Raw genomic sequence first — 15,828 nt, 5'->3', positions numbered from 1 at the left:
TAAAAAGGAACTCTTGGGAGAAGTTTGTGAGCTTCACCCTTCCCCTAATTCATGCTTGAAACTGAGGCACAACACCTGGAGGTACTGCGGTCATCTTGGCACCGCGAGGAGGATTGTGCTAGGGAATGTGAAACAGAAGAACAAAAGAAGACTGGTTTAGGACATACTCAAGCAGCTGCACAAACCCTGGACTGCCTTCCTGTTTTATGGGGGAGTCAATGGGGGGCAGGGGGAGATTCTTCTTTAGATCACAATTTTTTTTAGTTATCTCTTACTTTCAATCAGACTCATTCCTAACATAAGAAATACGGAAGTCCTGTAATATAACAGACAGGTAAGGGGCTAATAATGGAGGTGACAAATTAGAAGAGCGATGGATGATAGAAACTGGGAAAATGACAGACACAGACGACTGGGAACCTGTCAGAGCTTTTAGGGAGATGATGAAAAATAATCTGTCTCCTACCTGGTGACTTTAATTCATTCCTGCAAATTCTGCCTTTAAGTGAAAAGCTGATAAATGAAAAACATTATATTTCCATTAATTTTGATGGGAAAAAATATGTTTAATTCCAACTCGAGACACCTAAATATTTTAAACAAAAAATATAGCAATGAAACAATGCAAACAAAAATCATAAGCAATAAATAATCTTAAGAATATGATTTCTACATAAAATGTAAGGTATAGGGACTAATATGACTTTTACATAAAATGTAAGGTATAAGGACTAATACACTGACCAAGAAGATACGATTTAGTATTAGGTGGGGGCAGGGGAGGTAGAGGAAAGATGCACATGAGTCATTCTTTAAAGATGATATTTCTGCACCTTTTCATTATCAGTTTCTAAAAAAAACTTTGAGGGTTTCTCTTAAACCAACATAAAAATAAAATTATAACACACACAAAGCACCTTGAGGGAAAATGAAGACTAAATATCAGAACACTTTGAAATGGGGAAAAGTATGCATACACAATAGACTGAAGAGACGTGAAATGCTATATAGGAAAAAATTTGGATTCTCCAAAATAGATTGGTTCTCCGTTGTAAATTCTAACTATAAAAGTAGAATAAAGTGGGGAATTATTGTCTGAAACTGAAATGGAACAGTAACATCAACTTTCCTGGCAGACTTTTTTCCTAAATTGATGACACCAATATACATTGTCTATCCCCCAGTACTTCTTACAATGTAACCAACATCTTCCCACTGAGAGATGGGATCCATACTCCCTCCCCTTGAGTCTGGTTGGCAGCTGTGACTGTTCTGGCCAATAGGGCAGAAGTAATGCTTTGTTCGAAGAAGGCAATGGCAACCCACTCCAGTGTTCTTGCCTGCAAAATCCCATGGACGGAGGAGCCTGCTAGGCTGCAGTCCATGGGGTCGCTAAGAGTCGGGCATGACTGAGCGACTTCATATCACTTTCATGCATTGGAGAAGGAAATGGCAACCCACTCCAGTGTTCTTGCCTGGAGAATCCCAGGGACAGAGGAGCCTGATGGGCTGCCGTCTGTGGGGTCGCACAGAGTCGGACACGACTGAAGCGACTTAGCAGCAGCAGCAGCAGCAATGCTTTGTGACTTCTGGGGCTAGGTCATAAAGAGGATACAGCTTCCACCTGGCTTACCCTCTTTTGCAATGCTCACCCCCAGAACCCAGTCACCATATTGGGAGGAAGCTCAGACCACAGGAAGAGAGCATATGGAGATGTTTCAGCTGACAACTTGAGAATGTTTCAGCTGACAAGATCAATGGCCAGACGTGAATGAGGAAGCCTTCAGATGATTCCAGTCCCCAGGCTTCAAGCCAGCCCACCTAAAACCAAGCAGAACAAAGACGATAACCTCAGCCCAAACAGCAGATTCATGAGCAAAATAAATATTGTCATTGTCTTAAACCACTAAGTTTTAGGGTAAATTGTATGGAATCATAGTAACTGGGACAGTTTTCAAGAGCCATAATTGAGAAAAGTTGTTAACTGAACAGATGTATGAGAAGTATGTTGTCTGTAGCCAATTTTTTCTTTTTTCCTTTTTTTCTTTTTTTAGTTGAGCAGAACTTGCTTGGTGTAGATAATGGTTGAGAAGACCCACTTCTATTTCTCCTGAACCTAATATAATACTGACACAGCGTTGGTGGTCAGTGACCATTTATTGGATGGATAGGTGAGTGGGTGGAAAATTCATTGGCTCAGCACTGAACCCACTTTCTTGCTGGACTGTTAAAGTCCTAATGAATAATATCCATTGGTAGTGGTAGTAACCATTATTAGACCTGGGTAAGAAGTCCCCAGGCTTCCCTGGTGGCTCAGTGGTAAAGAATCTGCCTGCAATGCAAGAGCCATGGGAGACACAGGTTCAATCCCTGGGTTGGGAAGATTCCCTGGAGGAGGGCATGGCAACCCACTCCAGTATTTTTGCCTGGAGAATCCCCATGGACAGAGGAGTCTGGAGGTCTATAGTTTATAGGGTCACAAAGAGTTGGACATGACTGAAGCGATTTAGCACAGCAAGAGGTACCCTGCCCCAGATCCTGTGCTTCAAGCAGTACTTCATTTTGGAATGGTATTCCTCAAAATTTTCTAAGTACCTTTCTTAGGCCAATAACACCATCTTGGTCAGGTGCCCCAATTAGACCAGTCCCCATGAGGGGCCTGTTAGCCAGAAATTTCTAACTTGAAATTTTCTAAGGCTCCCTCCAGTAGTTGGGACTGACCAGAGCCAAAAGTGTCATCCAAGCAGGACTAAGCAGTCCCAGACCACATCCATCCCCTGTGGGTCTCATTCTCCATTTCTTCTCTTTGAAGAACTCTTCGACCCTCTGTCTTACCCCCCACCATTCCCTCACATATGTGTGGGTTGACCAGATGCCATGAGATACTCCAGGACTCATGTCATGAGCCTTATAGCCAGCTGTGGTTCCAAGTGGGCAGCCTGGCAAGGACCCCACTCTTGGTATCTGGTGCAGTAATTTTTTCATGAATTTGTGAAAGATTGGGCTGCCAAAATGGTTTTAACATGCTGATTTTGATGATTCTCACTCCCTTTGAAACCAGGCTGGGTTTCAGATTCTGAGCTACCAGCAGTCCCCGCAGATGCTTGAGCTGCAAGCCTGGGCCCAGGCATTGGCTTGCACAGCTCTGTTGAGACCACACTGCCTCTCTGACCTACTGCAGCCAGAGCAGTGAAGAGAAGGGCAGTAGATGGCCTTAACTCTGTGTGTTCTGCAGTCTCTTGCCCAGCTGGCCCCCGACATGGTCACCTCACTCCCTTTGGCAAAAGCAGCCTTGCCTGTCTCCTCTGCAGACTTCTGAGATGTTGCTCTGCAATGCCAATGCACTCTTCCCACTGATGTCTCCATGAAGCTTTGTATTTCCCAGTCTTGACTTGCCTCAAGTAGAACACAGTTAAACCTGTGAGAGCAGAGCTCGCAGAGGGTCTATTAGAAGTGGTCTGATGTTTATAAGGAGGCGGCACATTCTGAAAAAAGGTAGCACTTACTGGCAACACCTGTGACATCGGAGCAAACTTCATTACTCAGAAATTTTTATTTTAAAAAGAGGTTAAACCTGTATTCTTGTGTGACTTTTTTCACTACTGGGAAGTTGTCTGTCTTGGATTTGGAAAGGACAGCTTCTTTTAAATGATAAATTGCTTGCTCCCAACAAAGCAATGTCTTTAGCGGATCTAAATCAAGTATAACATAAACCCTGGTTTCCCTTAACACCTCTGACAGAAACCACTAGGCCAGCTTACTTCACAAAGCTACGATAGGGAACACATCTCATCCCTTTTCTCTGTAAAATTGAAAAGAATCTGTTCTGTACCTCCACTTTTCGGACGTGGTAGGCTATCCAATCTCAGTGTTTTACTGTGGTTCTGATTCTGTCGTGGTTCTCCAGGCTGAAGTCCTGGTGGAGTGCCCAAGACCAGAACACTGGGGAGAAACCCTCTGAACTCCTGTCCACACTCCTGTCCACAGTGCAGGTAAGTCTCCTGTGTGCTGAGTCGCGTGTTCCCTTTACTGGAGAGAAGTTCTCAATGAAGTCATTTGCAGTTATAAACTTCTCCTTACGTACTGATTTAGCTGCATTCCACAAGTTTTGTATATAGTATTTTCATTATGGTTCAAGTCTAAGCGTTGTCTAAAGTTTCGTGTTTTTTTTTTTTTAAGGTATTGTTCTTTAATTTTACTTATTTATTTGTTTGGCTGTGCTGGGTTTTTGTGGCTGCATGGCCTTTTCTCTAGCTGCGGTGCTCGGGCTTCTCACTGCGGTGGTTTCTCTTGTTATGGAGCACAGGTTCTAGGATGCGTGGGCTCAGTAGTTGCGGTTCCTGGGCTCCAGAGCATAGGCTCAGTAGTTGTGTAGTGCATGGCCTCAGCCATTCCACAGCATATGGAATCTTCCCAGACCAGGGATGGGATCCATGTCTCCTGCATTGGTAAGCCTTACAACTCCTTACCACTCAGCCACCAGGGAAGCCCTGAAGTTTTGCTTTTGTGTCTTTATGTTGTAGTCACATATTGTAATCTGTGTGCTTCTGATGCATTGGTATCTGAGACTTGCTTTGCAGCAGATAAGGTGGTCAATAGTTGTAAATATTCCAAATGTGCTTGAGAAAGAGATAAACTCTCATTGTTGAGCATAGATTTCTAAATATGTTTTCTAAAATATCTATCAAAATTAAGCCTATATTCCAAAGACTAGAGTATGGATAGGGAAATATAGTGGGGATGTCTGGCAGCAACCACTTTAACCAAGTTATCAAGGTGATATAGCATGTTGATGTCATGTACTCTCTGATATCATGATGAGAGTGGCATTTCACCTCTGTGATACTCTTTCCCAAAACCCATAACTCCAGTCTAATCATGAGGAAACATCAGAAAAATCCAAACTGAGAGACATTCTTACAAAATACTTTTACCAACACTCTTCAAAAAGTCAAGGCCATGAAAAATAAGGAAAGACTGAGAAACTCTTTCAGATTAGAGGTTAAGGAAAATAAAGAAAAAATAATGACTAAATATAATGTGGTATTCTGGATTGGATCCTAGTACTTTGGCCACCTGATGCGAAGAGGCGACTTAGTGGAAAAGACCCTCATCCTGGGAAAGATTGAGGACAGGAGGAGAGGGGGACGACAGAGGATGAGATGGTTGGACGGCATCACTGATTCAATGAACATGAGTTTGAGCAAGCTCCAGGAGATGGTGAAAGGACAGGGATGCCTGGTGTGCTGCAGTCCATGGGCTTGCGAAGAGTTGGACATGACCGAGCGACTGAACAACAACAACAACAGAAAGTGGATATGAGTGGGAAAACTGGGGATAACCAAGTTGAGCTTGGAGTTCAGTTAATGGTATTTAATACCAATATTAAGTTCTTAATTTTGACAAATGTGCTTATTAGGAACACCTCAGTAAAGGATACGTGGAAACTCCCTGTACTAGGTTTTAAACTTCTCTGCAAATCTAAAACTACTCAAAAACATTGGGTTGACCAAAAAGTTCATTTTAAAAAGCCAAGCCTATTAATCATATCATTCAAATTTTCTAGTAAAAATAAAGTCAGGAAAAAATTAAAGGGGGGAGCTCTGCCTCTACTTCTCCAAACACTTCTAATTTAGAACCTTCAACTCCAAAGTCCCCATTGCGATGCATGTGTACATGGTCAGTCATGTCTGACTCTTTGCAACTCCATGGGCTATATCCCGCCAGGCTCTTCTGTCCAGGGAATTTTCCAGGCAAGAATACTGGAGTGGGTTGCTATTTCCTTCTCCAGGACGTCTTCCTGTCAAAGTCCCCAAGACAAGGAAACAAACACAAAACTTGGCCATCTTCTTGATATAGTGCAGAAGACCCTTCAATAAATAATAACAAGGGTCAATAATTTAATGAGGCAGGGCAGCTGGTATACCAAGAGTTTTCATACATCACTCTGTTTAATCTTCACTACATCCCCCTAAGGGCTTCCCCCTGTGGTTCAGCAGTAAAGAATCGCCTGCAATTCAGGATACCCAAGAGACATGGGTTTGATCCTTAGGTCAGAAAGATCCCCTGGAGGAGGGCCTGGCAACCCATGCCAGTATTCTTGCCAAGAAAATCCCATGGACAGAGGAGCCTGGTGGGCTACCGTCCATGGGGTCGCAGGGAGTTGGACACAGCTGAAGCGACTGAGCAAGCATGCATGTCCTTCTAAAGGAGGTAACGGGCCCAGACAGGTTGAAACTTGTCACCCAAGTTTCTGGCTGAGTTGCACCAGGTCTGTGTGACTCTGAAGCCAGGGCTCTCCCATCCACTCTGGGCTGCTGCACTAAACCTCTGTGGTGCTCACCCTCCACACTGGCCATGTTAGAGCACCTCCCAGCATCCCTGACACTGCTTTTGCACGTAGACCACTCCTCTGCCCAGTTAATTCTGCTTCCTCCAAGAGAACTTCTCTGACCCCTAAGAGATCAGGTATCCCTGTTTAGACTCACAGCACCTGTCATTTGCCCTCCATAGCATTTCTTACAGTTTGTTCTTTTTTTTCATTGTTTCCCAAGTTAGTGATCTTTTTTTTTTTTTAATTATTTATTTGGCTGTGCCAGGTCTTAGTTGTGGCATGCAGGATCTTTAGTTGTGGCAGTGTGGGGTCTAGTTCCCTGGACCAGGGGTTGAACCTGGGCCCCTATATTGGGAGCTTGGAGTCTTAGCCACTGGACAACCAGGAAAGTCCGTCTTAGTTTTTAATGGTTTCTTCATTTGTGGGTTACTTGTTTATCATGGTGGGACTGTGAGCTGTCAGCTATCTATGTTCACTGGTGTGTGTTCCCAGTGCTTACTTAGCACAGAGGCTGGCAGTTAGTAGGTGCTCAATTAACAAGTGGTAACTGACTGAATGACGCATTCTGGGCACACTGAGATTAACTCTAGGAGGCAGGGCTTATACTGGGCTAGCACTACAGAACCTGGCATCCTGCCTCAGGCAAGTTCAGGAACATGCCTCAGGGATTCGATCAGGCACACCTGATATATACCTGGCCCCACTCTGACTAGATAAGGAAGAGGGATACCAGAGGATGGCGAACCCAGGCTGGAGCAGCTTCTTTTAAGCCCCTACAAGATGCAGCAGTCTTCCAGTAAAGGAGACATGTGCCGCTCATCATCTAGATCTGTGCTGCAGTCACCAGCCACATGTGCTATAAGCATAATCCAGAGGTGCTATAAGCGTAACATGCACACCAGATTTCCAAGACTGAGTTTGGGAAAAAATAGAAAACATCTCAATCATTTTTTAACCTTGATTATATTGTTGGAATGACAGTATTTTTTGATGTAGTGGATGAAATAAAATCTATCACTAAAATTATTTCATCTGCTTTTTATTTCTTTAATGCAGTGCCTAGGAAATTTTTATTTTATTTTATTTTTTGGAAAATTGTCAATTACATGTGTGGGTTTCTCTTGGCAGTGATGTTCTAGACCGTACACTCCATGAAGCCCCTCCTCAGCTTTGTTCAAGGTTTCTGTGCACATCTTAGAGCCAGACCCACACACAGTGACTGTTGCATAAATACCTAGAAATAGAATTTAGAGCTGTATATGATCCCTGGGAGGGCAGACACTTTTTTATATATATATAATTTTATTTATTTTTGGGTGTACTGAGTCTTTGTTGCTTTGTGGGCTACTCTCTAGTTGTGGTATGTGGGCTTCTCATTGCAATAGCGTCTCTTTTTGCAGAGCACAGGCTCCAGGGCACTCGTGCGCTTCAGCAGTTACAGCTCTTGGCCTCTAGAGCACAGGCTGAACAGTTGAGGCACTCAGGCTTAGTTGCTCCATGGCATGTAGAGCCTTCCTAGATTAGGGATGGAACCCGCGTCTCCTGCATTGGCAGATGGATTCTTTACCACGGAGCCACCAGGGAAGCCTTGAGGGCAGAAACTTTCTTATTGATCCTTGTATTCTGATTCTCAGCTTTCTTACAGGGACAAATGAAGCTTCATTCTCCTAGCTCTCCATTCTCCCAGCTTGATTCTACTATGTATAACTCCCACCAGTGGCTTCACAAGGGCCTCTGGTCAGTTTAATTCAGTTCAGTCGCTCAGTTGTGTCCGACTCTTTGCGACCCCACGCCTGCAGCATGCCAGGCCTCCCTGTCCATCACCAACTCCCGGAGTTTACTCAAACTCATGTCCATTGAGTCAGTGATGCTATCCAACCATCTCATCCTCTGTCGTCCCCTTCTCCTCCCGCCTTCAATCTTTCCCAGCATCAGGGTCTTTCCAAATTGAGTCAGTTCTTTGTATCAGGTGATCAAAGTATTGGAGTTTCAGCTTCAGCATCAGTCATTCCAGTGAATATTCGGGACTGATTTCCTTTAGAATGGACTGGTTGGATCTCCTTGCAGTCCAAGGGACTCTCAAGAGTCTTCTCCAACACCACAGTTCAAAAGCATCTGTTCTGCGTCGCTAAGCTTTCTTTATAGTCCAACTCTCACATCCATACATGACTACTGGAAAAACCATAGCTTTGACTAGACAGACCTTTGTTGGCAAAGTCATGTCTCTGCTTCTTGCTGATAGGATCATGGCTCTTCTTTATTTTTTTAAAAATAACCTTTACTTTAGTTGTATTTTTAAAAACTGTTTATTTATTTGGCTGCACCGGGTCTTAGTTGCAGCATGCAGGATTTTAATTGCATCATGTGGGATCTGCATGGTGGTGCAGGGACTCTAGTCATCCAGAATGTACAGCCTCAGTGGTTGCAGCACTCAGAGCTTAGTTGCTCCGAGGTATGTGGGATCTTAGTCCCTGGACCAGGGATAGAACCTGCTTCTCCTGTATTGTAAGGTGGGTTCTTAACCACTGGATCACCAGGGAAGGCCCTCATGGCTCTTCCTGACCCTAATCCTGGTTCTTGGGTCACTTCAATCATACCCTGCAAAGGTTTCCTCAAGCTTGGAAGACCCAGGACGAATCCTGCTTCGGACACAACCCTGATGAGATGCACACGGTATTTTGGCGTTGGCTGAAACATGCCCGTCGTCTCTGTATGTGTCAGGTTCACAAGTTCAGTCCTCAAGACTGGTGGTTTGAATGTGGAATATTTTAGGAAGACTGGATAATAGGCAATAATTTGAAACAGATGGAGGGAATAGTAAAATATCCTAATTTCCAGTTTTCCAGCACAAACAAGCATCTGACAACCTCGTATGCTTGTGCTATTTATGAAATCAGCCTGCAACATTTTTCACTATTTCATACACTAGGAGATGGAAACCAGCTGGGCTGCTCATTGGAAGGGAGACAGATCCCTTCATTTCTCTGAGCTTCGGTTTCCTCATTTATAAAATGGAGGATAATTAAGTCTACCTCACTGGGTGGTTGTGAAGATTAAGTGAAGTAATTATATACACAGGCTCACTTAGTACAGCACATGGAATTTAATAAAAGTTCATTCCATGGTAGGGATGATTAACACCAGCCCCACTGAGATGCCTGCAGATCTGCACAGAAGTAAGTATGCATGGTGTCATATAAACAGATGAGTCTATCATAATGACATTTTATATTTGTTATTCATTTTTAACTATCAGAAAGCTAGACATACTCATCAAAAACAGCTGATGTGTACAGAGCACTCAGTGTTAGGTAGGTACTGTGTTATGCCTTTAGCACGCATCATCTTATTTCATCGTTACTATTTGTGGTAGGTCCTTATAATGGTCAAACGACAGAGCCAGAAACTCAGATTCAAGGAGGCAAAATAATGTGCTCCAGGCCCCACGACAATTAAGGGACAACATCAGAGTTCAACAGGCTCTTGGGACTTCCCTGGCGATCCAGTGGTTACGACTGTGCTTCCACTGCAGGGATCACAGGTTTGATCCCTGGTCAGGGAACTAAGATCTCGAATGGTGCAGGGCACAGCCAAAAAAAAAAAAAGAATTCAACAGGCTCTTAATGGTTTCCTTAGGTTTCTTCCTCATGTGGGTGGAATTAGGTATCCTGGTGACATGGCAGTTGTAGTCACAGAAACAGAGGGGCCTCAGTGAACTATTCCTCGTACCCATGGTCCAGGCCACCACTGGCTTCATCCTTCATTAAATATACATTGAGCTCCTCACCTGTGTCAGCCACTATGCTTGTAACACACTATAGGCTGCTATCAGCAGAGACTCATTTAATGGCACAGTGATGGTGAATGTAAGGGCTCTTAGAAAGAAAAGGAAGATGGGAATTTTGGTCACATAACCAATCACACCTTGTTAAAATTCAGGGAAAGCTGAACCTCAGGCCTCCTATCGAGTCTGAGTGCTGCTCTGACTCCAGAGCCAGGCCCTTGTGGAACATGAACGTGGCTTGGAAATTGGAATCTCATCCTGTCCCTGTAAGAATTCCAGAAATGGCTCTCTTGCCTACAACAGGAGCTCAGCTCTCTGCACCTCTGGGCTCTATTTTATTCTTGGCTGCGCTGGGTCTTCATTGCTGCACACAGACTTTTTCTACTTCGCAGTGCAAGGGCTCTTCATGGCAGTGGTTTCTCTTGTTGCAGGGCATGGGCTCCAGGGCACGTGGGCTCAGTAGTTGGGACACGTGGGCTCAATAGTTGGGACACATGGGCCTAGTTGCTCTACAGCATGTGGACTCTTCCCAGCTCAGGGATTGAGCCCAAGTCCTATGCACTGCAAGGTGGGTTCTTACAACACTAGACCACCAGGGAAGTCTTAGACTCTGCTGTTAAAGGGACTTAAATCCTCCATCTCTTCCTGGTTTTGTTCCTGCAAGCAATTACTCAGGTTCTTGACCACTCAGGTGGCGCAGTGGTGAAGAATCTACCCACCAATGCAGGAGACACAAGAGATGCAGGTTCGATCTCTGGGTTGGGAAGATCCCCTGGAGTAAGAAACGGCTGCCTACTCCAGTATTCTTGCCTAGAAAAATCCCACGGACAGAGGAGCCTGGTGGGCTACAGTCCACAGGGTTGCAAAAGAGCGAGCACGCACGCATGACACACTCAGCTCAAAAGGAAAACATGCCTGGCTTGGTTAGCACTGCTCTTGGTCCTCAACCTAGGGCAGACCTAAGAGGCTGGGTTGGGGTGAGCATCAGTTTGAAAGAGAACAAGTGAATGGTCAAAAACGTGTCCCTTTTTTTTTTGCTACACTGCATGGCACATGGGATCTTAGTTCTCTGACCAGGTCATAGGTTAGGCCTGTCCTTGAGTGATAGCACCGAGTCTGCTGAGCTGTGGATGGGGGGTGGGGCGAAGGGGCCACAGAGCTGACAGTGGAGAACCTGCCCTCAAGATGCACACAGCCTGGTCTGACTGCTGCTACTAAGTTGCTTCAGTTGTGTCTGACTCTGTGCGACCCCATAAACAGCAGCCCACTAGGCTCCTCTGTCCCTGGGATTCATTCTCCAGGCACGAATACTGGAGTGGGTTGCCATTTCCTTCTCCAATGCATGAAAGTGAAAAGTGAAAGTGAAGTTGCTCAGTCATGCCCGACTCTTAGGGACCCCATGGACTGCAGCCTACCAGGCTCCTCCATCCATGGGATTTTCCAGGCAAGAGTACTGGAGTGGGTTGGCATTGCCTGCTCCGACTAGCTAACCCCAACTTGATTCGGCCGCCACCCCTCAGTACATGGTAGATGTTGCTAATTAGCCTTAGTCTTGCAGTTCCCCGGGCCTGAATCCCGGAGGAAAGATGCCTCCCAGCCCCAGTCCATGCTGTGACAGCTGGTGCACAGGTTGCTATGAACACCCAGAGGTGAAAGCCACTCACTCTGCTCAAACCACACCTCCTAGGGGAGGCCTTCCCCATCTCCAGATTCAGAAGGCCACACCCCTACTTGCCCTCAGGCTTCCTGTCTTAGTTCTCTGCTCAATTTGTAAAGCGTCTGCCTGGAATGCAGGAGACCCGGGTTCAATCCCTGGGTTGGGAAGATTCCCTGGAGAAGGAAATGGCAACCCACTCCAGTACTCTTGCCTGGAGAATCCCATGGAGGGAGGAGCCTGGTAGGCTACAGTCCGTGGGGTCGCAGAGTCGGGCACGATTGAGCGACTTCACGACGACACGACAGTCCTTTTTCTAGCACACTACACATTTCAATACTTTATGGTCTATCTCTGTTCTCTAAAATGGAAGCACCATAAAGTCAGGGGTTTTTTGCTCTTCTGCCTTCTTCCATTTACTGATTCCTAGAATTAGGCCTGTCCCAAATTGACCCTTTATGTGAATGAAAGCCATTTCCTTCTCCAGGGGATCTTCCTGACCCAGGGGTTGAAACTGAGAAGCCCACTGTGCACAAAACTGACACTTGATGTGAATGAAAGGAAGGGCAGGGAATCCAGGCTGGGTGGTGGTTTAGCCAGTGAAGGCTTCCTGCAGGAAGTGACACAAGCTGAGTCAGGAAAGCATCTGAAATGAAAGGGGGTTTCCAGGCGTGTACACAGGCTGGGAAAGTGGCGGCGTGGTCAGCAACATTATGTGGTAGCATGGCTGGGCCTGTGGTGCTTCTGGACTGTGATGTGTGAGATGAGGGTGGACACAGACCATGGGCCATGAGGGGACCCCAGGTGTCTTCCCTGGACAGTGGGAGACCTCTCCTGGGGCTGAGGGTCAGGTGGGCAAGGGTTGCAGAAGGCAGGGGAGGGCAGACCTAAAAGGCTGGGTTGGGGTGAGCATCATTTATAATTTGAAAGTGAACAAGGTGAATGGTCAAAAACATGTCCGTTTTTTTTTTTTTGTTTTGGCTACACTGCATGACACATGGGATCCTAGCTCCCTGACCAGGGATCGAACCTGTGCAAGCATGGTCTTAACCACTGGACCGCCAGGAAGTCGCAATTTGGATTTTTGACTAACTCTGGATTTTTGACTAGCCGTGAACTCTTATATAAGCCCAACACCTGGCCTTTGCCCACCACGCCCCCAGAGTCCTCCCGAGGCAGCCATTCCTACTGTACCCCTCTTCTACCCCTGCTCAAAACCGTCTCCCTAAATTCACCACATGTACTTCCACCCCAGGGCTCTCCTGCCCTCCGGGAGGACTTCAGTGCCTGACTCTCTCTATGTCCAGCCCACCCTCATACTCTCTTCCAAAGCCCTGGTGCAAACGTTCCTCTGCCAACAGTTCTAACAGCTCCCTTCTCTCCAAAACCTGAGCCCCCAGAGCACTTGGGACGGGTTAAACCCATGGCAATTTGCAATTCTACATCCCATCCTCAGGTCAGGCCTCAGGAGTGTGTGAAGTAGAAAGTCTCAGTGAGTGAAAACTGGAAGACCTGCCCCTGTGACCCACGGTCTCTCCACCCAGCTGTGCACACAGAGGCAGGGATTAAAGGAAACAAAAGAAACAAGCGGCAGGGCTGTTTCAAGATTTATTGAAGTGGGTGAGAGGACAAGATGCCCAGCAGAGACGCCTCCAACAGGAACTCCTGGCTCTAAAAGTTACACCAGGAGCAGAGAGGGGGACATGGAGGCCACTGGAGGACCTGGTCCAGACGGAAGGAAACCAGTCTTCTGGGTCTGCTGTGCCCTGTGGCACCTGCTAGGGGGCAGGGGTAGAGCCAGCTGAAGGTCTCCAGCTGTGAATCCCAAGGTCCCAAGGTCTCAGGCCTTAGCCAGGCCCCTGACCTGGTCACATGGGGCCAAGCCCTTCCATACTGTGCTGAGGCAACAGGAGAAGAAGGTCTGGCGGTGGTCATGCAGCAACACCCCTCTTCAGTCTGCTACGCAAGTGGCTGTGATCAGACCCAGAACCTAAAGGAGGAAATCAGATGAGGCTGGCAGCTTGCAACGTCTGTCTCAGAAACAGAGGCCGACTTAGCCCCTTGGCAGTAACTCACCATGAGGAGGCTCCTCCAGGGAAGCTGGAACCCGGGTCACCGTCCTGAGAGGCCAGTGTTCCCATCCCCGAGGTGTCCTCCAAGGCAGCACCCCCAGCATGATGGGGAGGTCAACAGGGCAGGAGGTCACGACAAGGGTTTTCTCTCCGATGTTACCTTGCCTTTCTTCAAGCCAACATCTGTGAGAATGCCCCCAAATAGTCAGGGATGCGCTGCAGCTTTTTTCACACCAAACTCAGCTCAAAAAGGAAATCCCAAAGCTCCCAGAGAAGAATCAAAAGGAACGCTGTCTTTTAAAAAATGCACCTTCTGAGGGCAACCGAGCAAATGTAGGAACTGGCAGAGAGATGGCTGGAGAGCCTGCTCTCAGGAGCTCCTCCGACTCGGTCCACCCACACTGTATGTCAGAGGGGGACCGCCACGGCCCAGCAGCCCTCCCCCCACACCTTCATTACCTGCCTGCACACCTGACTCCCAGGTGCGCACACTCACCCTGGCCTCAGATCATCCTCATGTTCCTCCCCTCCCCCCGAAGTCCCTCCTGGGGTCTATCACGTCTCAGTCCTTCCAAGGCCGGTCCACCACCTCCTCCAAACAGCTGCTCCCCTTGACAATCTTACAGCAGTCCCCGAACACCCCCCGACATCACTCATATTCATTATGCGTAATGCAGCCTGGCTCCTTACACCCCCTAACATCTTGAAGCCTGACACGGACATGGCCTGGCTCTGATAACAGGAGGCCATGCTGAGACATCAGTGCCCATCACAAAGGAGCCCCCAGCGCCTGAGGGGGAAACTCGGGCTGGAAAGGAGCAGAGGTGTGGGAAAGCGCCAGCATTTGAAAGGGACAGGTGCGGACCCTCCAAACTCGGGAAATTGCTTTCCACAACTTCTCTCCCTGCATTGTCAACGACCAGAGCACGGACAGCCCGTGGTCTCTTTTGAATGCAGGTGCATACGGGGCAGAGAGCACTCTGGGAAGAGAAGGCCAACACAGGGCAGAAGCACTGGGAAAATACTACAACTGGAGGTTACAGGACTCACGTGGTCTTAGGCACCACAGAGTCACCTCCAACGTAGCTGTGGTTTTTCAAATGATGGAAACAAGGTTCTGAATAGGATGCTGACTGAGACGGCGGTCAAAGGAGACTCAAGCCCAGGGGCGGAATCTCTGGCGCCCAGGTTCACGTGCTTCTGCCCACACTCCGGGGAGGAGGGCAGATACCCCATAACTCTCAGTGCCCTAATGGGACTCGAGAGGTGCCATCCTGCAGCAGCCGCTGAAGACAGTGATGCGCCAGATGTGACCCAGGCTGCCTGGGGCTGGGGTGGTGAGTGGACCTGGGGACTCGTGGATGCTGCCTTCATTCCACCTCTCAGCTCCCCTACATCTTCACCCAAAGCCCCTGGGGACACACATACGACCACTGTGTGGGAGGACCCAACATCTATAGAGAATGGACCAGAGATCTTACCTCAAGGACAGCACGGTCTAGAATGCTCCTGACATGACAGCTTCCATGACGCCTCTGCATGCAGTGGACTCGTCTGGAACAGACCAGAAGCAAAGGGTGAGCACTCGACTTGCCCCTGCTCACAGGAGGGCAAAGGCACCAGGAAAGGGCTTAGCACTAGAGTTACCAGACAGTAAACATCCCCCAAGTGTCGGCTGTTGTTATTTCCTGAAAAGACATGCTATTTCTTCACACAAAAAACAATAGTTAACTCTGAAGAAGGAGACAGTGGATGCTCTGTGGCAGGGTGCCAATGCCGATGGATGTGTAATTGATCAGGGACAGGCAGAAAAGGATGTCATCGCCAGATTTATGGGAATGTGCCATGGCCGACTGACAGCAACTGAAGCAACACATCAAAGGAGCCTGTTTCCCAACAGCAGGAGCCAGAAGGACACACCCCAGCAATGACACTAACACACCCCAACAGACCTGAGGCCCTGGAGGCCCAAGGGGTGGGCAGA

At 47.3% G+C, this 15,828-nt stretch overlaps 1 non-coding gene across 1 annotated transcript; it reads right to left on the bottom strand.

The window, feature by feature from the left end:
• Positions 1-14,669: 14,669 nt before the first annotated feature.
• On the bottom strand, positions 14,670-14,803 carry LOC133259984 (small nucleolar RNA SNORA71). The gene has a single exon (XR_009740644.1). It is a non-coding gene; the product is annotated as a small nucleolar RNA SNORA71 (small nucleolar RNA).
• Positions 14,804-15,828: the final 1,025 nt, after the last annotated feature.

The sequence above is a fragment of the Bos javanicus genome, chromosome 13, assembly GCF_032452875.1.
Source record: "Bos javanicus breed banteng chromosome 13, ARS-OSU_banteng_1.0, whole genome shotgun sequence".
Lineage (NCBI taxonomy): Eukaryota > Metazoa > Chordata > Mammalia > Artiodactyla > Bovidae > Bos > Bos javanicus.
This window is presented reverse-complemented; position numbering and strand designations above follow the sequence as displayed.